The 26830-nt window shown below is 36.8% G+C and overlaps 1 protein-coding gene across 2 annotated transcripts in view; it reads right to left on the reverse strand.

Annotated features, from left to right (window-relative positions):
• Window positions 1–26830, reverse strand: part of TENM1 (teneurin transmembrane protein 1) — a 761525-nt gene that overhangs the window by 311455 nt on the left and 423240 nt on the right. Inside the window, exon 5 of one of the 2 annotated variants that reach the window (XM_027645293.1) lies at window positions 701–907. The gene's annotated coding sequence lies outside the window, so the exon portion shown is untranslated. Of the gene's footprint in view, window positions 1–700; window positions 939–26830 lie in introns of those variants that run through there. The other variant, XM_027645294.1, reaches the window with a different exon arrangement.

Consider the following 26830-nt stretch of genomic DNA (forward strand, 5'->3'; position numbering starts at 1 on the left):
TATAAATCCACATCCCCGCTGCCGGCGGCTCCCCCGCAGCCCGCCCCCGGCCCCTCCGCCCCGCCGGGGGGACGCGCCGGCTCCTGCAGCCGCGGCTCGACCCGCAGCCCCGGGCGGCGGGCGGTGCGGAGCCGAGGCGCGAGGGGGACGCGGGGCCGGGCTCGGCGCAGCCCCGGCGCTGCTGCCGCCGCCGCTGCTCTCCGGCGGGTGTAGTGTCAGCGGCGCCGCTCGCTCGCAGGGTGGGAATTTTTTTTTTTTTTCCTCCCCTTTTTTTTTTTTTTTTTTTTTCCCCCTTTTCGGCTCCTCCGCTGTTAATGAGCATGCCCGGGAGAGCCGCGCAGGCGCCTTGCCCGCCGCCGCGCCTCGAGTCGCCTCGCACCGAGCGGAGGGGCGAGGGCTGAGAGGGAGCGGGATGAAGGGGCGCGGGGTGCGGGGGCACTCGGGTGGCCGGGCTGGCGCTGCCCCGAGGGTGGAGGTGGGCAGGGCGGGAGGGAGCGGGCGGGCAGCAGGGGCTGAGCCGCCCGCGGTGGAAGCTTTGGGCAGAGTTGGGCAAGTCCACGGGAAGGTGAGGCGGCTGCGCCCGCCCGAGGGAGAGGAGCTGCCCCGCCGCCCGCCCCGGGGGAGAGGGGGGAAAGGGAGGAAAAAAAGCGGCGCTCTGCGTTGGGAAGGAGCGCAGAACACCTCCTTCTAAATAATTTACCTTGCTGAGGCAGAGAGGCTGATAGTGGAATCAAGGCTTGGGAGAGAGATGCTGGTTTATAGAAGGTGCTTCAACAGCTTTCACGATCTGAGCTTATTAAGGTGGGAATCTCCTGTGGCCACCGTTACCAGTCCTGAGTCTTGATGGAGGGGAACTTCGTCTGCTGGCGATGATCTCTATAATTTCATCATCTATACACTGTGTATTCTGAAGCAGACATACAAAGGCATAAAGGTGATTACCACCTGCTCTTTCCATAGCATCTAATTCTCCATCTGCAGTTATTTGTAAAGATTTTTTTTTTGTGCTGAAGAGTCCAGGGAGCTGGCAAAGGTGTGCTCCTGAGGCTGGACCTGGCTCATCAGGCTGTCTCCATCCTGGTTTCTGTTCACATGCGTACTGCATACACATATCTATCAATTCCTTAAAATCACTGCGGTTATTTACATTATTTAGCTTGTGCACTCAGCCACAGGAAAACACTGGGGAAAGAAAGTGTAATTCTCTATTGCTGTTATTTCTTTATAAGTTTCTGCATAGACCACCTAAAGTGGAGTCTTTTTTTTTTTTTTTACTCTTTACCATGCCCCAGGACATATTTCCTTTAGACAGTTAGTTTGTGCTGTTTACAAAAGTATTTGAGAAAATGACATCTTGAAGATGCCTATATAATATCTTGCAGTGCATAAATAAAAAATAAAAAATTAGGTAATGCCATCTGTTATTCTAATGTACAGCTGCTGTACATAACTTTTCTGTCATTTTCAACATTTGTTCTTTGAGACATCCCTGCCCTGAGCTCTAGCAGAAATAAAATCCAGATGCCCCACCCAAAAAATCTTATTGAGTAATTTTTTTCTTGGTTCTTCAGGTAGAAACACAGATAAGGTTTTGATATCTAAAATTACTTCCCAGCAATGGGATCAGTTTGTAGGGAGCAAAGGAAAAAAGAAAATTCCTTACTGAACAGCATTGCAAAGGTGATACAGGAACTGGCCCAAAATACAGCTTCTTTTCCAAAACATGTGTTTTAGCATCTGTAAAAGTATGAAGCAAGGGAAGTGTGTCCCCAGTTTACATAGACTGCAACGCAATTCTGAAAACACTGGGAGGTTTTAGTAATTCCAAAGTCAACCTCTTTAAAAGAAAAAAGGGGGGGGGGATGGGAAGATTGGAAGAAGGATAAGGAGCCAAAAAGATGATACAGTTTTCAAATCTGCTGCTTCCATGAGTGCCAGAGCACTGGCTTTGTATCTTCCTTTCAAGACCTTAGGTATTTAGTTCCATTTAGTCTACGAATTTCTTAAGACTCAATTTTACAATGAAGATGTTGGTCTGGTTCTTTAGCATGAAATCGTCTTTCATCAATATCCTGGAAATCTAAATTTGCCTTTCCCTAAAGAAAGCACAGCTGTAAAGATCCAAAGGTAAATACAGAGTCCTTTAGGAAATCCATTCTACCTTCCTTGGAGGAACTCCATACTATGCAGCAAAAGTCATGAGCTATTGGTTATACATTACTTTCATAGGAAGCCTGGAGAGGCCATAACAAACCAAACTATGTCTCATGAATCTTGAAGCCATTCAACAAACTTCATCATTAACTGTTTCTAAAAATTAATTATTTTAAGCCAAAACAGTCCTCTGTCAAAAGTTTGTCTCAAATTTCTGTGACTTAGCCCTGGTAGGTGGAATAATTCTTCAGCAGTATAGATCAGTCATGAACTATTCTGAGCCTAAAGTAAAAAATAAATTTTTCTTTCCAGGAGACACAGTTGTTTTGGTTCTTCTCTCTCTGGATAGACTTTAACATTTGCTTTTTACTAGAACAAAAATTACATATCACAGATTGAACATGGAAATAACTCAAAACCAAAGAAAGAAAAAGATGGAGAATTAAGTCGATATGTTACTCATGGAAACACAAACCAAGATAACCAACCAGTCTAGATTCTGGGTTTTATGATAGTACCAAAGTCAAGTAAATATTGCCCTGCTGTTAGCAGGCAAAGATCACACATTGTTATTAATTCTGCTGTTTGGAATACTATGGAATTACCTGTTGTAGTCATTAACATATAGTAGTCATAAAATTATGGTAGTCTTATCAAAGAGAGGCATCAAGAGATAACCAGTGGAGGTGGGCATTCAATCCTACCTGTGTCTCTTCAGCAACTGCTGAAATAAATGAACTGAAGTGGATAAACTCAGCGGTGGTAAATTGTTGGCAGACGTCAAGTGGAGTGTCTGGTGTAGATGGTTATTCCAGATATGCTCCCTAGTGAATTGGAGTTAGGGAAGCTTAAAAGGTCTGCTCGGAGTAATGGGCAGATACTACATATTATTCCATGAGAAAGATGTGTGAGGTGTGGAACTTCAGGTGTGTTACATGCAAGCTCTAAAAGAACTAGGAGCAGAGCTCAATCAGACATGAGACCCGTTGGATAATGAGAGTATTTTTGTGAGAAGAACTGCTCCAGTGGAAGGAACAGATACAGATATAGAGTTTTCCAAGAATCAGAACTAGTATATTTATAACTGGAAACAAGAGCCCTTAAGCACATCAAACCTAAATGTACCAAATATCAAAAGTGCATTTAGCAAACAGAATTCTGACCCTCAGATATCTCAGCCAAGCCTGCTAAACTAGTTTAGAAGGAAGCAACAGGTAAAATATTACTAGATACGCTGATTTCAAGTGGAATTCTCTTACACATGTAGGTTTATATAGTATTGCAGCTCCCTGCACTGAAGATTTTCTCTTGTAAGTAGCAAAGAATGGTATCTCGAGTGCACAGTTGCAATACTCGTCATTGCAGCACTGATGTTAAGGACTTGTTTGACACCTTTTGGCTTCCTCAAGTTCAGAAGAGCCTCCTGAGTGAGTCATTGTCTTTAACTGGTAACTGAGTTATGCTGAAGCACTGTTTTTAAATTATTCTCATGCCTCCTGTGGGAATAGAGATCATTGCCTGCATTGCAACAATCTCTGCTGAGACCTGAGACACAGCTGCTGGTCTCACTGCTGAATAGGATCTTTTCAACTCACCTAGGGTAGGATATCACCACACTCATCAGAGTTCTGTAAGCCATACTTCCAAGAATGGTGCTGAAAATTTCTCTTTTTTCCTCTTATTCTTTGAATCAGATGAAGTCCTTTAAAACCTCTCTGAAATTTTGGAGAATTTTCCTAATTTACTGCTTTACTAGAGGCAAGAAATCAGTCCAATCCCAGTGCTGACTATGCTTTCTAATGTAGTTTGCTTGAAATGCGAGCTCTGACTTCATAGAACCATAGAATGGTTTGTGTCAGATGGGATAAATTATAAGGACATTTAAGAAATTGTCAGATTCCAAAAGGACACTGTAGAGCAAGACCTCTTGTGTATGTCAACATGGGATTCCAACTGTACTCCAAAAGATTGAATTTTTTTTAAAAACCCAGGTTGAAACATGATAAAACTAATGAGACTGATCCATCATTCAGAGTTTACACAGTGTTTTTGGAATGCTGCCATTTTTTAAAATGATACCTTGCATCAGTCTGATGGAGGTGCAATATGAGGGGTGGATGTAAAACATGATCAAAACAGAAGTCTAAAGGTACCCGATGTAAATTCTCTGTGATGATGCACAGATCATTACACCAACTGAAATGTAAAGGAGAATCGGGATAAGTTTTTATAACACTTATAAGTATATTATGTCATTATATATTTTTCTAGTTATGTTCCTACTGAAAAGACAATTGATACATTCCACACACGTGACACACAGGCACAGTCTTGCCCTTGGTCTGAGAATACTCAAATTTGTAAAAGATTAGGAAGGCGAAAGTGAGCAATGAAACACCAGTCGGAAATTTTTACTTTCTGGACAAAAAGAAGGGACCAGGAAGTAGGAAAAGTTGCTGTCCTATTTCCCACTCAGAGAGAGAAGCTGCATTTCGTGAAGCTAGGCTAAATACACCTGGATATAGAAAACTGTATATGAAATTGCACTCCTATATTATTACCAGTTCCTGGCAAGAGCGGATTTTGCCCCAGACTTTTTACCAGAAACTGTGCATTGTGTAGTAGAGCTGAAAGAGAAGTAATTTTAATTTCTGATGGCATCTCTTTTTCCAGAAACTGTACTCCCAGGACCAAAAGGCTAAAGACAAGTCAATATTTTGAAAAAGAAATGAAAACTGATGTATTTTCATAGTCAACTTGGTGAAAAATGTACCAGAAATAGATTTTTTTACAGAACGGTTTCTACCATGCAAAAGAACAAGGGAAACAACACTGCCTCGTAGCATGTTTGCAGGCTATGAAAAAGTAATTCAAACATGATCCTGACTCTCTCTCAAGGCTCTCCATCACTGCATGGCGCTGATCTCCTTTGCTCCCTTTTTCCATTTTCAAAGAAAACAGTGGTTTTTACATTGTCATGTCTCACGTCCAGAAAGAACTCCTGTAAATAACTGCAAATCTTCTTTCAAAATTCACCTCTAAACTGTCTTGTTGTTCCAAGATGCCTACCCAAAAACCTAGCAAAAGTTGGGCTGTTCATGTGCTGTGACTGCTGTCTAACACATTGACCAAAAATGCAAGCAAGTTTCCTGGTAATTTCCCATCTACCTGCATATATCGATTATTCTAAACTTACAGCACCGAAAAATATGCATCAAATATGGTCCCTTCGTTAATATGCCATGGGGAGAACAGGGAAGCACTGCAGTTTCCATGGCTGGAGAGGGGTGTTTCTGACTGATTTTCCTATCTCATGAACACAAGGTGGTGCTGATGCTCCTGGCACCACTGCTGATTCACCACTTCCCCAGCAAGCCTCACTTGGGTGGTGGTAGCCGATGTGTAGCTGGTGTACCAGATGTTTCATTTGCCTTAAATTAATTACAAGAAATACTATATATTAAGATTAAACATGTCGTTTAAAATTAAACGCTTGTTTTCTGGTTTGATAAACTGAAAAAAAAATCAATTTCCAACTGATATAGAGAAATATATTCTTTACTATTTTGGTGTGAACCCCAAATAAAAGTGAATTCTAGGTCATGGCTGAAAAGGCAAAAAGCCTTAAGAGCATCCATATATTTTCAGTTCTTAGGAAAAAAATGAAGAAACTCACCCAAACTCACGCGGAAGAAACTTGCAAAATGTATAAATAAGTATACTCCCGGGTAATTGAAAAGAGCTGGAGGTTGAAAAGATTAGTTTAAATGCTTTCCTGCTCTTAGAGGGAAGTTCTTGGGTACTTCAGAAAGGTGTACCTAGGCTAGAAGATTAAAGAAACCTTTTAGTAAGAAAGATGATTATTAAAAAAAATTGTTGAAAAATATTCAATGAAAATGTTTATTCCGGAATATGAATGCATGCTAAAAGAGGTTTGAGTCTATCAACTTGCCCATTAGAGTGGAACTAAGGCAAAGCACTTTTGAAGAGAGATTAAACTTCCAAATAGCAGGGATCATTTCTTTCCTAAATGAAATAATAAACTTCTCATTGCAATGAAAGCTGACACTGAAGAAGATAAGGAATATAAAAAACAAAGGCATGTTTGACAGAGTATTTTGGATCCATTGTTTCATCAATCTCATGGTTAGCCTACAGTTTAATTTATTGCATAAGAAGGAAATCATAATAAGGATCTTTTTTCCAAATACACTGTATAGACATAAATTCCTTTCTTCCATATTTCTCTTTCAGGTTCATCTGATAAATATATAATTATTGTTTTAGGAAGAAATTTTGACTCAGAATGTAGTGCAATATTTTTTGAGGCACTTGCAAATGAACATACTTTATGAAGGATGATCTACTCAGCCTGCTTCTCCGTTTTCCTGTTCCCTTAAATTACATAATACTCCCCTGTGTTCTTGCTGCTTTTCTTCTTTCTTGTATTTTTGCTGATCTCTCTTGCTTATGTATTTACTTTTCCCTTAGGGAAGTATACAAAAACAAGACCTAAATATCTTAATCTCTTCAGCTTAATTAGACATGAAAGTAACTCTGGCCTCATTAAGAAATGTCCTAAAGCAACAGGTAGAATGGAATAAGAGGAGTTTGAAATCTGATCCTGAGATCAGCTTGTCAGACAGTCCTAGTTATTAAAGAAGCCTGGGAAATAGCTACTGTAGAGAAAAACTAAATGCTTAGTATAAATCTCAGTGGAAGAGATGACTAATTAGAGATAATTATACACAGATTTCTTGCATTAAAAGTGCTTTAAAACATAAACATTCAAATTTTACTTAGGCTCCCAAGTGCTTCCTAGGAGGCAAGGTTGCAAAAAAATGTCTTTTAAATTATGTCAAATGCTTTTAAACCAAATGGTTTTTAAGAGGCATCTCACTGAAAATTGTGATGCCTTGAATTTTCTTGTTCACCTTCAGTTTAGTAAGAAACTGCAATAAAATTTATGGCCTAAGCTAGTATTCTAATTGCCCTATAACAAAGGTAATCAAGTGTCTTGCAGGACTAATTTGTTACCATTCTCTAGCGACTTCAAAACCTGTACCCAAAATTCATTTGATAGGAAGACACTGAACTGTCTTCAGAACTGAGATTGAAACTGTCAGAAAATTGATAGGAACATAAAAAAGGATGGTGTGCTAAAAAAATATGTTATCTATGGGATCGAAAACAAAACAACAAAATCAAACCAGAAACTCAACACAAACAAACCTAAACAAACCTAAGAACCTACAACTTAGGACATGATCTATTAGCAAATTTCTGTAATATTTATTGAAAATTATGTAAGTTAATGTAGAAGATTGTCAGAGATCTTCATCCTTTAGTATCACTTACGCTGGAGCAAAGAGAGAATTTCAAATTCTTACAGTGGAAGTCCATATTTCTTCTAGCTCTATATGTGTTATCAAAATCTATCAAATGTCTCCCATTAAAACTTCAGGTCAATACTATACTGTGAAACTTTTTAATGTGGGGTTTTTTGAGACTGTAACTTAGGACACCATAGTTTGGACAAATGTTTTTGAGAATTACATTATTATCACGTAGGTGTTCAGGAAAATTTGTATATACTGAAATCCTCTTTCTTCAAGATTCATTGAGAAGAATTAAAAGTTTTTAATCTTTTAAAATATTGTCAATTTATACGGTTCCTTTTGGAAAAACAGGAACACACAGATATCATCCATTCATCCACGTAGATATCTGTCAGATTCTTTATCTTCTTATTTATTGCACATTCACATCAGAAGAACATGTAATGCCTCTATTAACAACCTGAACAATAGGCAGAGCGTAACTTGGCAAGTTTGAGGAAAAAAGGCAACAGGCACACACTTGAACATGGGAAATACCAACTTAGATATTAGGAGAAAAGTTTTCCCCATGGAAATATTAGAACAGGTTGCCTAGATAGCTTATGAGTTGGGAATATTTAAACTTGAAAGGTCCAGGCTCCAAGTGGGGTTTAGACCAAAAATTTCTTGAGATCCCCTCCAGCTTATTTTATAATTCCATGATCGATCATGTTTTTCATTACACCAAAAGAAAACAGGATAAAAATACTTTCATATAAAACACTCACAGTCACTCTATTTATAACAAACTATTCCTTTCAATTGATTCAGCCCATTCTTCCAATGAGATAATAGTACTGAATAGCCACAGAAAATACAAACATTTTTTCAGCACTTCACCTAAATTTCGAAAAGTAGAGTTTACATCATCATTGTCCTTCCAACCCATTACTGTCTTCTAGATAGGGTCATTGCTACCAGGTTATATTGAAAGATCAGTGTCTCTGAGTAGGTAAAGAGCTAGAATATGTTACTTGCCATAACAATGGCAAGTTTAATCACTGTGAAAACTTTTAGAAGGAGGAGTTCCTTAACTACACAGATCTCAGTTTTAGAATTCATACTTTGCTACTAGGCATACCAATAGTTCGAAGCTAGTAATAGCACGCGTACAAAGTTAATATTCTCACTATTTATCTTATTTTCACTTGCTTACCATCAGAACATGCTGACAGTGATGATGGGGATAGAGAGTCAACTAAAGCAAAGAGTGTGGACACCCGTGATCACAGAAAACACACTGCAGTGCAAGTAAATACTGCAGGTGGCTATAAAAATGTCAGGAAAACGCAATGAATTTGCAAGATTTGTCTTGCCAGTAAAAGGTGGAATAAGTAGAATATTGTGGCCACTTTTGTTCTATGTTCAACTGTTTTCTTAAGCAGAAAAGAATCTTTTTTGAGACAGTCTTTAGGACAGAATGGAATTAGACAGCTATTATTTATCAGACAGACAGTAATAATCTGTAATTGGAAGGTATCTGACTCTGACAGTGTTCTAGCACATAATTACAAAAATTACAAAAATATTCTCATAATTATTAATGCAGTTTGAGGGTACCAGTTGCAGAAGGCTGGATCCCCCATCCCATAGTACATTTTTAACTAAAAGTTATATGATGAAAATGTTAGTATTCAAGCCTGCTAGCTCTTCTCTGCTAATTTACATTTATATTCTTAATGTCTCGATCGAGCCTAGGGAAATTTAAAACTCTATTTCATTTATGCTAACTTCTACAGAAATCCCAATATGCACAGAAGTTCCTAGATTGCAAGGCTAGTTAGATGAGAATGCAGAAGCTAAACGTAATTGCTGGGTGGTTATGATAGTTAAATATGTACTGTCAGTTTTGACTCTTAAAATCCCTATAGACATAAACCTACTGTTCTAAAAAATATGAAGTAGCAGAGTAATGACTTAAAATATCTGTAAAACAAACAGTGTGAGTTTACAGTGTTTCTGCAGATACATTTGAAGTTGTTACAGAACAACAACACTGTGTTTGGCTTTTTCAGGAGAAGTTTCTTTGAAGAGTTAGATAATTTGATCTCTCCTTTTTTCAGCTTTTGAATGGATTGCAAATTACAAATACATGTGCAGCCATTTTAACAGTCCAGATTGGGTCGTGTTCTGGCAGGCTTTTGTGAAGTGCTGCAGTTTTACAATGCTAATGCAGCATTAATGTGCACCCATTTACTGGCTGTCATCAGCTCTGAGCAGAAGATTCTGATGCAACTTCTTTAAAAATAACCCATTAAGAAATCTGGATGCAGAAATCTTGGTCACCTGCAGAAATTCCTGCATACATATATATATATTTGTGTGTGTGTGTGTGTGTATATATATATATACAGACACACACACACACACACACATCTGACTGGGCAATGATGGGCTTAGGATGAGTAAGAGTTGATAATTTTGTTACACAGTGATTTAGTGCCCTAAGTCTACCTGCAATTTCTGCCAGGCACGTTACTCCACACCTGAAGTTCTGACCTGTCTCAACCCTATGGAAGCTCTGTAATGCATATCCATTAAAAAATAAATAAAGCATATTTGGTTTAAGTGATCAGAAGATTCTGTTCATATCCATCTTGCACAGGTAAAACTCCACCAGTATGAGACAGTAGAGAATCAGATTGAGAATAAATAAATTAAGAGTGATTATGAAATATGCATGGGGCATTTACATAAAACCATATTTTCTGCAAGGTAATCTCTTATGGAATTTATAATACAGTATATCACCAAAGAGAGAAACTGGAGAAAAGGTTAATAGCTGGACTAATTATAAATCCAGATATATATAATTCAGCCTCCTAAACATCATCATACTCTTGCACTTTGTATGAGAAGTTATAAGGGAAATACTCTTTTGGAACATATTAGTCTTTTCTGTTATATTTATTAGCATACTAGCATTAAATTCATTATTTATAGGTTTCTGACACACATCTGATTTGTTTGATACATGGTTTTTATCATTAGTTCTTTGTGGACAAGCAAATACTTCAAGAAAGCAGAATACAATGTAAATCTGCAATAGCCTTTGGGAAGATGTATTAAATATGTAAACCTGACTAAATAACGTGTGAAGATATGGGGCAGTATGTCTACATATGCTACACTTGAGGTAATTTTAATGTTTCTGTTATTCATCCTAACTGCAAAATCTTTAATTTTAATTTTCACTGAACAGCTATGGATAAGAAACCCCATCACTCTAATGTGAATGGAAACAAAAGTACCAGGGGGTTCTCTCATGGTTCTTTCACCTAAGGCTTCATGTTGTTTCTATACTGGATGGGAAGAGGAGAATCAGTTTGAAAAAAATCTAACATAATATTTGGTATAAAAACTAATGAAAGGTCTATTTATAAATGAGTGAATTTTGTGCAATTAAGATGTTTGCAAACTGATAAGCCCACATATGTGTGTGTATATATATATACAAAAATAATAGAAAGCTGTAACATCATGTAGAATTATTGCTACACATCTTGTGGTCTACTAATGGAAAGTACATATAGTATAGCAACTCCTATAGCTTTGAATTGTAGAATTTGGGAAGATGAGACCTTAAGCCCATACACTATTTAAAAGAAGCTAATATCTGGCTGTGGAAATGCGTAGGAAAGGTTTCTGGTGTGAGAATAAATCAGATTTGCCAATCTAAGTAGAAAGATGTAGAAATACTATGAGTCATGAGTCATGAGTAGAAATATAGGCAGAGTTGAAAGATAAATGGAAAAGTGCAGTAATACTCCTTGAAACTGTGCTTTGCCATGTGACATAGCTAAACAGCGTGTATCTGGGCAAATTTTTACAGCTGAAGATTATAATGTTCAGATTTAAATGCAATTTTTTTTCCATCTTTCAAAGATCTTGCTTTACTATAACTGCCACAATTCTCAATTGTTTGATAATTTTACATAAGTTGTCACAGAAAGGTAATTTTTTTCAAAGACCTCATCAGAGATAAATATTCTTTTGCTAGATAACCTATCAAACGCAAAAGAGCAATAATGGAGAACAAAAAATTATAGATCTTCATTTATTCTCAAAACTAGTAAAAGTGACAACTAGCCAAACCTCTCATAACTCCAAATAAATGCAGTGGCTTTCAACCTTTTGGATTCACTGCTGATATTCTTTCTGAATTCTGTTCCCTCAGTCCTTGCTGGAGATAAAGGCGGGAGGACGAGAACTGGTGGCATGTGAGGGTCAAAGGAGTTACTGCAGCGAGTTCTGCTGGAATCAATTTTTGCAAAGGGGAAATAGAAAAAAAGTCTAACCTACCTCACAGGTACTGCTTTATTACTGACTGATGATGGGTTCAGGCAAGTTAAGACTTGTATGTCACTGTTTGGGAATCACTAACTTAGGAATCAAGCACCAACTTAGATCTCTTCAAATTTAGTTCTACTCGCAGTTTGGCAACTAGACCATGTGCCAGACCTCATTTTTTCATCTGTTAGAACAACACTGACCTTTACAAAGAACATTGGTCTCTGTTAATGAAAAGCATGTCATGAGAGTGAGAAAAGTCTCTATTGTTATTGTGTGGAAGAACAGAAGAGAAAAACTTCATAACTAATAACTTCACAAATGTAGAAAATAACTTTTGATATTGAGCTGCATGAAAATCTGTAAATAATGTTTAGTGTAAGGACTCTTTTAAACCAATATACAATTCTTTTTAAAAGCAATTGACAGTAATCTATTTTCAAGAAATTAAAATTTTTGCTTTCAAATGTGACAAAAAAACTCGTCAAAAACCAATCAAACAAAACCAAACTTTGCTTCGGTTGATAATCTCAAACAGACCTCCTGTAAATACAAGCACTAAATCTTTATCTCATTACCTCTTTCCTTGTTAGAAGCTAAATGATACTTCTTTCCATTGTAAGAGGAATGAAGAGTATGCATTTTCTGAGCTGCTGAAGCTTGTTATTGAAATTAAGCTTTATGACACTGCTGTTTTCCATACTTGGACCCAGTCTATTGGATTTGTGCGGCTGCTTCCAGAAACAAGAAGGGCAAATGTCAATGCATTTTCAAAAGTAAAGGCAAGGAACAGGTTGTTAAATGGGCTGAGTTAAGCAATCTCCTCGAAAGGACACCTACTAATAAAAGTAGTATTGCGGAAGAGCTTGTCCTAATGTGCTCCTCTGTTTCTGTGACAGCACAGTCCAAGCTCGACAATGTCATTTCCTTTTACATTTAATACCTTTGCATCTCTGTGGTTTTCAGTAAGATTGATTCCTTTAGAAAGGCTGGATGGCAAGGAACATCTCAACCCCTTCACTCATCTTTACATAAAAGAATGTGTATTTCAGCGTTTATGAAGTGGTGAGAAAGTACTGCTTCTATTTTCCAAAGAATTCTTGTCAATTTTCCTTTCCACATGTGTTATAAACCATATTGATGTGAATGCCTTCTGAAGTTACTCAGTCAAAAAAGTAATTCATTTCAGTAGAACGATTTCGGAGGCACATCACTGCCCTGTAGACTTTCATCATATTCCTTTCTTCACATGAAAAATGAGTACATTTCTAAACCACAATTTTAAATATTGAATAAGGCTACTGATATCAATAAGTTTGATTATTCAAGACATAAGCTTACAAAGTGTTGAACACTATTATTATCAAGGTACAAAGCAAGAGTGTGCAGCCTTTTCAATGAAACATGCTGCACTTTGGAGGATTGAACCCTAAAGAAAGAGGATTAACAGTTTACAGGAATTAATGTAGAGACAGAAGCCAAGATATTACATAAGCCCAATATCTGGCCTTTTAGGTTATTTAGATATCTTAATTTAGAAAGATATATTTAATTTATATTATAAATGCACTCAAGCATAAATCAATAATTTTTATCAATTTAGTCATGTATCACATCTATTTCATAATGTTCATATTCCCTTGGATCAAGGAGTTGGCAGCTCTGGATATTTAACACTTCATTAACACACAGTATTAGCGTGTAATAACAGGTTATGCTGACAACAATACGCACTTTGCAATTTGACAACATTTGTTTAGAATTAGCAACAGAGGCTGAGCTTGGAAACAATTACATTATAGATGGCATGGCAGGGAAACCCAGATTTTTTTGTACTTTATTAATAAATTAATGTACATAATTTCGAGTCCTGAAGAGCTTATATGTTACCTTCATATTTTTACATAAATCCTGTGGAAGTAGATGACAATGGAAATTAGATATATGATTACAGCCCCAGTTGCCTCTGCAGTTTGTATTTTACTGTGTGCTAATTCTAGAGAAAAAAAAGAGTTTAGTTCTGTATCCACTCAGTTTTCCAGTCAAGGTTTTTCTTTAAAAGTCAAATGAAATTCTGATGGGGAATGGGCACATATTTATCTTTCTGCTGTATATGTGTCATCTTGGTGCATTAATGCTATAACTAAAAAATAAGTCATATTTGTTGAACACTTTGATAAATGACGAATGCACTTGTTCGTAAATTAGTATTTCTGTTCTGGAAGTTGATTTTAACATACTTAGTATGTGTTTTGATTCTTACAGCTCTTTATCTGCTTCTTTATTTCAGTAAAGTTTTCTTCTTCAAGGATTACAAGCTTTGAGATGGACAATTTGCCTAGGGTATTCTGATTCATCTTATTCTAGCGTGTTTTCCTACTCGGATAGTTGTCATGAATTTAAAATTTGTTTTCTTTTCATCAAGAGCTTTTTCTTTCCATGAGGTATAATTTTATTTACTTTTTGCTTTTCTTTTGCCCTTTCTTTCTGGTTCTTTTTGATAACTCATTTAAAGGAAGCAACATTTTATTTAATGCTGTTGTAAACCATCACTGAATGTATTACTACAGTGTAAATTATTCCACTTTCATGAAACACTAGAGGAATTGTAATCATACAGATTCTGTAAAGCCAATGGAATAAATTGATTGAATGACAGAAGACAATATCCTCTCATTTCACTAATCTAGAACCTACAAATTAGATACAAAACATCTGTAAGCAGTGATGAGCCTTGTTTGCAGGTAAGTACTTAAGGGACAATAGAAAGCAGGTAAATCTCTGAAAACCTCATTTTAAATTGTTTGCCTGGGCTGGTTTATGCTTTATTTGGAGTTGCTTCAATTTGTATATCTGAGAAAGTAAGACACTGAAAAGTGGTTCCTTAAGTAACACTGTGGCATTTTATATCTTGCCACAGTGATTCCAGACTACACTACTTTACTCTAAAAATTGAAAAACAAATAGTACCTGTTTGTCAGGGTCAAAATTAATTTTGAGGTCCAAAGATCAAGGTCTCAAAACATCATAATCTAGTCAAAGATTGTCAAATAAGAAAATTACATAATTTATTTTTTTATAATCCTGCTGTTTTAAAATTATATGACCAATTTTATCTCCCCTTAAGGAACATATAGAGAAGAATATATTTTGTAATTAAAAAGTTTAAGGTAGGGTCTGGCTTTTTATGTTCCTAATGTGAGAAGTACTAAGGATCTACTTCAGCAGGAAACTGCAGAACGGCAAATGAAGGCCCAAGTTTAGAGAAGAGATTATAAGAATGTCTTTGTATCTTGGATTTTCATCCTCTGAGTTTCTTTATTTTGCCTTGAATTGTGGCCTTTGTGTAGCTCTCCAGTTATGAATTAACTGCAATTGGAAAGAATTCATCAAGAATCAACAATTACATTTCTAATCCAATATACAGAATAAAATTCAGTTCAGTCTCCAGTTTTTTTGGCCTAACTGGGAGAAACACAGCAAGAAAGTTATTTTTGTCACTGAAATATGCACAGAGAGCAGTATTGCTGAGTAAGCAAACATCATGACCTGGATATGCTCCTAGATTGATAAACGGTGCATAATAAACTGTACAGCTCACCAGAACAATGGTGACTTTTTAAGTCACATTCTTGCATGTGTCACAGTTTCCCTTTAGCTTTTGAACAAAAGTTTGTCTTGCAGTTTGCAGTCCTCTTGAAAAATAATGCTGACCTGCAGTATCCTCAGAACAGATACTTTTAACCTGTGTATTGCTCGTGCTTTCTACTGCTGCTGAGGATCTACAATAGCTCTGTTAAGTTCTCTAAAAGTCTAAGTAATATTTACTCCATATTTTCAAAGGGTTCCTCTAGCTGGTATAATATGCAAAAGAAAAGGCATAACAAGCAAAGGTTTATACTGGCAGCTATCCATAGGAAAATATATGCTGTTTTATTCTTTAATTTTCTACAGGTGTTGATCTGCGTATTACAAGATTTCTTACTATTATTCTCTGAGAGCTGATTAAAGAAGACATCCACAAGCTGTTAAAATCCATTACCAAGTAGAATGAGACTCTCAATAGCGTGTCTTTAGGTTTTTAGGCTACATCAGAATAGGAAATCAGTACAAAAAAGAAAAAAAAAAAGAGTCCCCTTCTTCCTAAGGGTGAACATTGATTCTCATCTTTGATTGTGAGAGCATGTTTCAGTTTATGGTTGGGAGATAGGCTCATTTTCTTTTAGTCCTGATAGAAGCTATCCATCTCTGCTCTGGGAGCCACACATCTGCACCTTCAGACAGAATGCTCTGTCAATTGGTTAAGGCAGCTGTGATGGAAATTTTTATCCAGAGGACATTTCAAATACAGAGAAGCAGCACCATGCTGACACCAGACATAAGTGCGACTGAAGCCATGCAGCTGGCATAACCAATGTGCCTTCCACTACCTCTGGCCATGGCAAGACAACAGCTCAGATAACAATAGTCCTGTCCATAAAAGCTGCTTCGCAGAGTTGAAATGGACTGCATTTGTGTTCTTTTTCTACTGTGTGGTAGAAGAATAATTGACCTGTAAATAAAATAGTTTGGATTGTACTGTGCAAAGACAATTAGTAATTCTTGTCAGTGATCATCAGCAATAGTCAAAAAACATGTAATTCTCATTGCAGGTACCTCAGCTGAGCACAGCCTACTGCATCACAGCAATGCTTGGTGATGTAGATTTCCACATAATTAATAGCAGAGTAACTACTATTAAGTGAAGGCTTAATTAGCAGCTTTGAGAAGGAGGTAAGGATATAAAAAGGGACAGTGAGAAACTTTATCCTGTTTTTTAAATAATGGCACTTGAAGGTCATGGCATTGTAGCACTGAGAAAACTCCAATGCCACGTCTGCTCCCCAAGCAAGCACACCTTCTGGTGCTGTGAATACAGGGTTCCCACAGTACTAAAATTTTAGATTACTATATCATCTGAGATATGCTTCAATCTATAAATATAAGTAAGTCCTTTAGCTTGATATAGTACCAATGAATATTGAGAAGTGAATATCTTTCCATTACTATACTCAGTTTATTCCTTTTTGTTATCTAAGAATTCTGATCTGTGGTCCTTTGCCCTTGCTGAATCAATGTTCCCATATTCACAGCATTTTGAAAACTCGTGTTTTAAAACCTGTTACACCTATTTCTCCCCCCCACCTAAATTTGTCCTCCGCATGGAAAATATAACACTGCAACCCTGAGTTAAAAGATGAACGTATTGAATTGCTGTTTTGCAGCAATATATTTTTATAACGTTACCTGTGGTTGGCCTATGAGTCAGCCCAAATTAAGGCCCCCTTTTGCTGTGCACTGAGCACAGTAGAAGAGTATCTTGGGACTTAAGACAATCTCAAGAGAACCCCACATACACGTATGAGATGTACAACTAACATACCATTTGATGTCTTGTTTTGTATTTGTTGTTTAGAGAAATGGATCTCTATGGATAGACATGAAAATCACACGACTGACAAGATTCAGCACAGGACACATACAGTGGAATCTCCACCCCCTTCCCTGCTATCATTCCACCTACACCTCCACGTTCTCTCTCATGTGCTTTCTCACCTCTCGCCCATCCCAGCAGCCCACACAATGTGTTTCACAGATCACTAACATGGAAGCAAGATGAAGATGTCCTCACATGCAAAAAGCCCCCATCTGCAACCTGTGTTGCAACACGTGCTTTAGCCTCTCTCCCAGGCCCTCTTAGCCATGTCTTTCCATCCATCAGATCACAAGATACTTCAGAGACTGTGCTGCAGTGTATAATCCAATGGCTAATATGCTTCCATTTGATTCAATGATTTTGCAAGGTGCAGATTTGGTCACAACTGTTCATTAGATTCCAAGTTTACAATACTAAAAATGTCAGCTGTACAGAAGAGGTTACAGAGAAACAATGAAAGAAAACTTGATTAGTTTTCAAACTATTTGAAAAATTACGATTCCACTAACACCTCTTAATCTGCATATCAGTTTTTTCTAGAAGCCTTCAGATTTTGCTTTTATCAGGAGGACAAGATGAAGAACACTCAATATCAGGAAAATTTCTGCGAAACAGACTGATCTTAAGGATATTTCGCAAAGGCAAAAAGTAGTTTATTTTTTTATACATTGTCTGAATACAGAATGTTTTGTTAAAGACACTTATTTTGAGTCCAACTCACAATAGCTCAGATAGGTTATCGAGACTTACCTTTATTTATTTTATTCAACTACACCTCAACATTATCTTACTTTATCCTTAGCTGACTGCAAGTTTTCTGTATTCTTTTTAACTCCATCTGGCTACTAATAGTGTCATGTCTGTTTTCAAGTCTTGAAGCTTACTGTTAATGGAGAATTTTTCTGGCCATTCTGTACGGTATTTTCCATTTTAGTGGTAATGCTATTGATCTAAGAGTTTCCATCATGCACTAAAAAGTATTACTGGTATAGATTTCTGTTTCTTTATAAAGATCCATAATAATGTGCCAAAAAATTCTCACAGTCATGGAAAAATTACACGACCATGTTCCTATACCAAAAGAGAAAGTCATTCTAGAAGTGCTAAAGTAACAGAAGTTATAAGATATCTTATTAAAATATTACTGAAGTATTAGTACAAGAGTTTAAATAGGCTGTGAGTAGCTATTCTAAGAAATAACTAAGGGATATTTTTAGACACTCAGCCCTCTAAGCTGGAGTTTTAAAAACTCATGTCACATAAAATTAATAATCTTGTACTACAAAATTTTTTAATAATAATGAGAAACAGGAAATAGGGTGTGCACACTCTTTCCATTTAATCCCAGTATGCCAAAAGGGAATTTTACATTAAAGTTTTCAAAAAATATCTGGCATTTAAACTAGATGCAGAGCTTTTATGCCATTTGAGAATAAATGCAAGATGTATATAATGGTTTGTTTGAGGCCAGTTGTAACAGTAAAATGTACTAAAATTTGCATTACAGGAATATCAGTGAAGTTTCAGTGGGGACAAACCCAAAGTGTGGATTCTCCTTAGGGTTCTGCCATGGAGATATAAGACATCAAACCACCAAATAGAATAAGGTGTTGTGTCTATTCTTAACCTTTAAGGATCCCACTAAGGTTTGGCCACTATCTGGGGAACACAACAGTGAATGGCATAGGAATCAGTACATACCAGGGTCTCATTATTTCATATTTCAAAAGAATTTAAAAGAAAATCAATGAGTGGAAACACAGATTTCTCAACTTTTAATGGTGGAAAAACACACGCAGGAATCTAATTCAACTCTGAGTGTCAGGCTTAACTTTGAATGACCTGATTTTGGCCAAATGTGTCACAACTTTAATGTTATTTAAATGTAGGGGTTTTTGTCTGTGAATGTTAGCAAAGCCCTTGCTGCTTTAGATAAGCAGATGACATTCCATTCCTCTTCGTTTCCCTCATTAAAGCAAAGAAGTTGAATATTAATGAGTGTGGAGAATTATGTTGTCATGCATGTTAGTCTTGAAAATATAAATTCATCTCATAAAAAAGTCAAAGGATCAAAGAAGGTTTTTACTGTTAATTGGAAACAAAGTGTCAACGGTGTCCTGATTTAAAGGGCACTCAAGGATGATAAGGGAGGGTTGGTTTTTGATTGTTTTTGTTGTTGTTGTTGGTTTTTTTTTTTCCCAAACAGGAACCATAATTAAGGTAGAAGTGGAGTTATTAGTACTTCTTTACTAAAATCCTTTTCATTGCCTGTGGCATTCAATGTGGTATTCCCAATGTTCAAAATAATATTAAAAATAAAAAATATAATATTGCAAATATACTTCAAAATTAATAAAAGTGGTATTTTTATAGCCAAAAGCATGTTGCTTTTAAATCTACACATTTAATGCAACTAGTATGCTTCCATTGTTCTTTTGATAAGTAAGCTTAAAAATAGCACATTTAGCTTCTGGCTAATTAATAGACAGAAAATAACAGAGGATCACCTCCCTATTTTGGATTCCTGTTCTCAGCCCTAATTGCAGCAGTAAAAATTAAGTCTGTGTTTGCTTAGCAAGCCTAGAAATGCCAAATTTCTTGCATACACACATCCTCACAGCAGAACAACTGACTGAGGGAACAATTCCATGTTAATGTTTTTTTAATTAAATATACAAACTGTAAACTCTAAGGGACAGATCTCTCACTTTTCTGATGAGAGAACCTCTGTGCCTTTACCAAATGTAAGGTCATTACTCTGGGTTTCTTTAACATTGCTTGGTTGCAGCAGTCTTCAGATAAATCTTACAAAAGGCTCTTATTCTTTACTGTAGTGACATTGCATGTTAATTCTTATTCCCATATGAACAGAAATTTGCTGGAATAAGGTGAAAACCTATTTTTTACATTTACCCTAAGGTGACAGTGCTGAAGTCAAGTAGATATTGGCAAAATTATATGAAACCTTACTGGTCTTTTTAATATGACCTCAAATATAAAGCTTAAAAGATTGCAAAGTCATATAATTTGATCAATCAATTAAAATGCTCTAATATGTAAATATTAACAAGGCAAAATCCAAACAAAAATATCCTGTATGCTCCTCCACATGCGTCAGCTGAAATATTATGAGAATAAATTAATACCATTTTATCAGTATTCTATTTTACTAGAAGACCTGCTAATAACACTAACAAATAATTACAAATAAAAGAAATAGAACAGAATAGAAATAGAATAGAATAAAAATACAAAAATAGCATAGAAATATGGTATTGCAAATCATTACTGCTTAGAACAGAGTTGTATGAACTTTTTTTCAGTAGTAATAGAATTTACATGATTACAACTGCAGTGGGTGTCATTAAAATTTTAACACTTGCCACCTTTTGTCATTGTAATTCTGCATATATTCAGGGGCAGTGAATTTGGAGGTCTTATAGCATCTGCTGCTTCTATATAAGTTGCAAATTATATTTCATTATAAAATAATTTGAATGTTCTGCTGATAGGATTATTCAGCTGCCTGAATTTGCTGTCATCATTTTTCTTTGAACAGAGATCCTCTGGGGCAAAGTCACCCCAAGAGGCTATTCCATCACTATTGTTCCAACCCAAGAAATTTGGTTTTAATTTTTTTGTTTCAAGTCCATTCCGTTAAGCTTGCAAAATGGCAAGTCAGTGAAAAAAGTACCTTCTTCAAAATACTTTAAGGGAATATTTTAGGATGTATATAAGCAATCACTCCTTCATCTAATAGGTAAGCTGTAGACAGCAGTTAATTGCTCAGCTCTCATAGAGAGGACTTTTTTGTGAATCCTTGGGTAGGGAATACCCCTGTACCTGTAAAGCCATCCAACAAGAGTCATTAATTTCAGCATGACATGAAGCAAAATCTAACGTGGTTTCAGATTGGTGAGGAATTAATTATTTTTTCTCCTCACCACTTGAGATAGAGAATCATGGAACCATTTAGGTTGGAAAAGACCCTTAAGATCACTGAGTCCATAGTAAAACACGAAGGGCAAATCCAAACTGGAGAGCTTAGGGCATCCATGCTCAGGAGCAGAAGCTTTTAAGCTTCACTTTCAGAGTGACAACTGCTGGACCCGCAGTCAGGGAGGAAGCAGAGTATCTCACTGGGCTCAGGCTGAGCCAGGGCAATGCCAGGGAGACGTGGGTGCTCAAACAGCATCATTCCAGCTGAGCAACTTGCATTGCCATGTGAGAGAGGAGACAGAAACACCAGCTTTCTGCATGGATTGCCATGTTACATCTACATGTGTTAGTATCCCAGTAGGTTTATCTGTCTACATGGTAACCAAGGCTTCAGCACTAATGTCTAATCATGCTAGGATTTACAAATGCTGACTTCTCCAGGAGGGCCCTGATATCTAGTACCAAGAGTGCCAGCCTAGCTACAGTTCTCTGATGAAAAGATTTTAAAAGTTTAGACATCAAAATGGCATAAATGTGGTTTTTTATTAAGCTCCAGCAAAAAGATTAATAAGATAGTTGTTAGCTGAACAAGAATATTACATTAACTTGTTCAGTTACTGCTTTCATATGTTTGCTTAGATTTAAATACATAATTCACAGGATCAGTGTAGTCAGAAATGTAAAAGGTCTATTTAGGTCACCTAGTCTGTCTTTGCCAGCACAGCATTATTTTCATCACTGTATTGTCCATTTTCTCTTTAAACCTTGATAATCTGTAAGTCATGTAAGGATAATAAACTGAGTGTTTAGCAGAAATGTTATTTGCAGATGATAATCACAAGCCAAGGAAAAGCAACACTGCAGCACATGCTAAATTTATGGATTTGTTTTTGAACATTGCAAAATGGCTAAAGCTATTGGTGTTGAGCTATCAGTGAAGTCAAGCATCTCACAAGTATAACATTAACAGCTTTTAAAAAACAGGAATTCCCAAATATGCTACTGAACCACAAAGAGGCAACATTTTTGATACAGGTGAGGAAGACAAAAGGCCGAGAAAATGCTGAGAGCTGCCACTTAGACTGAAGTGAACCAGAACAAATAGCTATGACTTGCAAAAAGTCAGAACTGCTTCCAAACAAATCTTAGCAGATACCACAGGCTTCCTAAAAGGACTCAGAAAACCATAAACCTTTTTTATCTGTCTAGTTTTAAATATTATTTTTGTGTGTATATGTATATAAAAGTATATATATATTTGAATGACTTTTCTTATTATGAAGGAAACATTCAGTTTGGAACCCAATGTTAATAGAATGTTTTCTGTTAAATCCGAAAAGTCTGAAACAAATACCTTGGAGCTTTTCACACTTTCTTAATTCAGCAAAGACTTTAGAACTTAATGAGAACAATTAAAACATCAATATCGTCAATAATTGTACTTCAGAGCATTTTCACAGAGACCTCTGACTACTAAGGTTGTCTGCAGTCTGGAAGAGTGACAACTTCTAGAGGGAGGAAGAGCAAAAAATATGCTATCTAAACAAAAGTGCTGGGACAACATAGGCTGTGTAGAATATAGATTTTAAATTCCGACAACTCAATCACTAAAGACTGAAATAAAAAGGCTTAAAGAAATTGAAAGAAGGGACACCTTTCCCAACATCCAAAATCCCTTGTCAGAGTCAGCTGTCTCTAGGCTCTAGCCAGCTGTCAAAGGCTCCAGCTACAGATTTTAAGCTTTTATCTATCTTTTTGGAAACAAACAACTCCCCAGTTCTCTGTGGAGTACTCTAATTAATGAAAGCTCATGCATTTATTCTGCATAGTATATAAACCTACTCACAAAACAAAGCAGAACAAGGTTCATCACATCACTCTCAGTCTGATATTTCCATCACTGGAAAGCAGGAAAGGTAAGATCAGTTGACAGAGTTAGGGCGTGGGATTGACAGTCAAGGAGGGGACCAGGGCACAAAGAGCTTGGGCAGTTTCTGTCCTTGGAGGTTTTCAAGACCCCACAATGACAAGCCCTGAGCTGCCTGACTGGACCTTCAAACTGGCCTTCCTTCAGTGGGAAGCTGGACGGTGTGTGAGCTCCTGAGCAACCTTTGAACCTGACCCTTCCTATGACCCTTTCACTTGTCTCCATGCTCAAACTGGTTTTAAAACAAGAACTATCCATACAACAAAGAATAATTAGGATGAGTGATAAGTCGACTCAGTTATCAAGGTTTAATAGAACTCAGATGTTGCCTGAATACCCTCTTGAACAGCTTTGATCACCCTCCTTTTTCTAGAAGTCTCTTCACTTTATGATTATAAAGTCCGTCAAGATGAAAAGCACTCCATGAATGGCATGTATATTCATTTTTCCTGGATTTTTAACCTACTTGAGGGATCAACAAAGACACAGTTTACTTTCATGACAGTTACCTGTTAATTTTGTTCTGCCTTGTGGAAACATGCAGCTAATCTGAATGCACCTTGGTGATTTATTTTCTTGTTTCATCATGTCAGGCACCTCTCCCCTATTAATTCAGGACATTAAAATCTATGCCAGCATGCAAGGGATTCAGAAATACTCCACTACTTATTTTATGTGTAAATCTACAATTTGAGGTTAAACTAAACAACCAGAGCAAAAAGACTCCATGATACAGAATTAGTATGCAACAGTAATCAGGTTTGTAACCAGGATTATGACCAGAGATTATAAGGATTTTTAAAAAATATATAAGAATATAGAATTTCCTCCAATGAATCTTACATAAATACTAATGCAATCTCATTTATTTTAAGTTTATGCTATCATTTTCCTCTCAGTTTATAAAGAAAACCTTTGAGAGTATGCATTTTCTTCTCTGCCAGCCTTTCTTTGAATTATTAGTGTCTTAGATTTATCAGCATCAGTTGTTTTAATAATTAGGGAACAATTTGAGGCATTACACAATGAATGCGACAGTGAGATTGCAGCCTAAAGAATGCAAAATTTCCCTTCTGAAAATATGCCTCGTTCCCATTGACAAACAGTATCTAAATTTGGATATCCCGTCAAAAAGGCTAGATTTGTAAAGGCAGTGGAATAATTTTCCCTCAACTACATGAAAGGCATCCAACAGTATGTGGTCCATAACAGCACAATGCTACATTTGATAGAAACAACAAGGAAAACTAAGTTGTGCATATTGGAATTTGATGAACATATTTAGCTTAACAGAGCTTTAGTAATGAAAAGTTCGAGGGGATCTGAAACTCGCTGTCTACATCTGTTGAGAATCTCAGCTAACTCACTGCCCTAACCCTCTGCCCTAGAGGCAAGACACACATCCTACAGAAACTATCTTTTCTCTTTAGCCTGTTCATATAAAATTACATTTTGCAGCCTGTCTACTTGAAGTGGGAAAGGGGAACTGTAACAGGGGGAAGGAAAGGAGAAGACAGCCTGCATGTAAACCAATTATTTTCTCCCAAGATCCTTGCAGTAACAGAAGTAGTTGCTTAATTTTATGAAATTCAGTAAATCCTCCAAGTAACAGTTTATTCCTGGCCTCACAGCAATACTTGAGAAACACAGGTGGAAATCCTTCCTCCAGACCTTTCATTTTGAGCACTCATATGACATCGACTCAAAGGCAGGAGAGATACCAAAGGACAACAAAGCCAGGTACAAGACTATCAGCCTGGAAATATGGACTTGAATATTTTCTGAAACAGAGGTGGTACCCAAGTTTTCTCCAGGAGTGTACTGGGAGCGTTGTTCTGTAGACTCAAGGATGTCAATGACAGGTAAAGGATGAACAGTGGGAATGTGGCCTTGGGCACAGGCTCAGCCTGGGTCCTCTATCACTCTGAAAAATGTAGCTTGTGAACAAATTCCTGTGAAAATATTTTGCACACCATACATGTACAGACTTATTACTAATGTGCTTGGAACTCACAAGCAGAACAAAGACTGTCCCTTAGATTTGACAATCTGTGTAAGAAAAATAAGGTTTAACTAAGAATGTATCTGTTTCTGACAAGAGAATGATGGATAGAGTCACTTTATTTACCCTGACAGAAATATCTTTGTTGATGAGCCGTGTGTTTTGCAAAAGAGAAGGAACAGTGAGTACCTAGCCTTATATATGTGAGGTGAAATATTGCATTTTAGACTGGAATATATAATTTCATAGATTATGAGTTTTGTTTAATGGCTGACTGCAAAACTGATATTTCAGGGTTTTGCATTTCAATGATTTATGGTCTTGTCAGCGAATTTTTAATATGCTTTATGTGCACAGATGTTTCTGCAATTGTGACATGCTATAAAAAATTACAGTGGTCAATTGCCCTCCAGTGCTTTTCATGACAAGTCTGCAGCATAAAAGTCAGGGGGTTCTGTAGCGTAGTGGAGCTGCAATGAGTAGCAGGGATAGTTTAGACATTAACTTGTGAAGTTTCTTACTGTTACCACTCTTACAGTCCCTTGTGCTTCCAAAGGTGTTGAGAACAGAAAGATTAATTGCAATAAAAGAAGACAGAAAATTCAACTGAAAACATTGTAACAATAACACCTTTTACAATAGGTAGTTAAATCAATAAATTGTATGTACAGACCTGACTTCCTCATACCTAATTTTGGGCTAAATTGCTCCAATAGCTAAATAAAAACAACCTTAGAAACAAAGCCCTCAATGTCTCTTCAAAATTATTTTCTTCTAATTGAAAAAATTTGACTCCTCAAAAAATCCCAAGCAGAATTGGTCGGAATAAGTGGATTTTGTTATTCATGAAGTATGGCACTGACAGTAAGGTGTTGCTCTTCAATAGGTTTGGGGTCCATCAGGGTGTGGAAGAACCAGCATCTACAGCAGAGCTGCTTAATACAGGAATATGTTCAATCTTCTGACACGCATTTCCAGAAGACCTGAATAAATTTAAACTTCAAAGCACCCTCTGTTCTCAAAAGCAGCACTCACTAGATCCCAAGACTCCTATTCTGACAGCCAAAGATCTGGTCCTTAGTTTTTGTTTGTTTTAGGGTTTATTTTTATCCTTCTACTTAATTCATATGATTTTCAAAGTTGTGTTCACTACCTACAATTCTGGTTTGGTTGGAATACTTTTGTCTCATTCTAGGCCTATGAAAGAACAGAGAACTGTGATACCACATTGTTATGTGGCAGGCCAGGGGTAATACAGTGAGCCTGGTAGCTTATTGGGAATTTATATCATTTATTCTGCCTGCCTTCCTTTGAACAGTTTCTCAGTCAGTCACCAGTTTCATGTTTTCTTTGACAGACTTATTTTCAGCCTAACTGAGCTCATTGACTTGCAAAGGAAACTAATGAGTATGAGCACTACAACACTCCCACATAGGCTCTTCCAACTGGGTGCCTACACTGCCACACCAAGCCCTTGCACAACTCTTCCAGATTTGTTGAACAAAAGTGATGTATCAGAACAACAATAAATTGCTTTAAAAAAGGTCTTCTTTCATATATATGGGTAAGAATAAAAGTAAACAAAACTAAATGTTCAAAGTTGGGAATTATTCTTACAGAGTGTTTGGTAAATGAAGTAAATGTACATCTAAAATTGGTGTGTC

Source organism: Corapipo altera, unplaced genomic scaffold (genome assembly GCF_003945725.1).
Source record: "Corapipo altera isolate COAL_440 unplaced genomic scaffold, ASM394572v1 65, whole genome shotgun sequence".
Lineage (NCBI taxonomy): Eukaryota > Metazoa > Chordata > Aves > Passeriformes > Pipridae > Corapipo > Corapipo altera.